Here is a 416-nt window from a genome sequence, read left to right on the forward strand (position 1 = left end):
TTAGCCTGCATACACGAAACAACAACAACAACAACAACAACAACAATGAACAACTGGAATTACCCAACGCAACGTGTTCTTTAAAATTAGAACTCAGCCGGATTCCGCCGAAACCATAAAATGAATCGAGAATCGCCTGTTTCCTTGTTGATAAGGGTAGGTAAACAAACATACGAGGTCAAGGTCACATGGAAAGGTCAGGTTCACCGGCATTTTTGACCAACAAGCTCAAATGAGCTAAGATCCTCGTCTTCTTAATGATGACGTCATAAAAACGAATATGACGTCATTGTGATGTATCAGGTTTGCGATAAATTATCTGTGCTAATGCCTGGCTTGATTCCCGCAAACAAAATTCAAACAGCTTGCCTAGTTTCGGAGATAATGGTATAGGCGATTTCCATTAGCGGCGATAT

The sequence above is a fragment of the Eptatretus burgeri genome, chromosome 2 (assembly GCF_056783735.1).
Source record: "Eptatretus burgeri isolate ZD-2024b chromosome 2, Ebu_testis_v1, whole genome shotgun sequence".
NCBI classification, from domain to species: domain Eukaryota; kingdom Metazoa; phylum Chordata; class Myxini; order Myxiniformes; family Myxinidae; genus Eptatretus; species Eptatretus burgeri.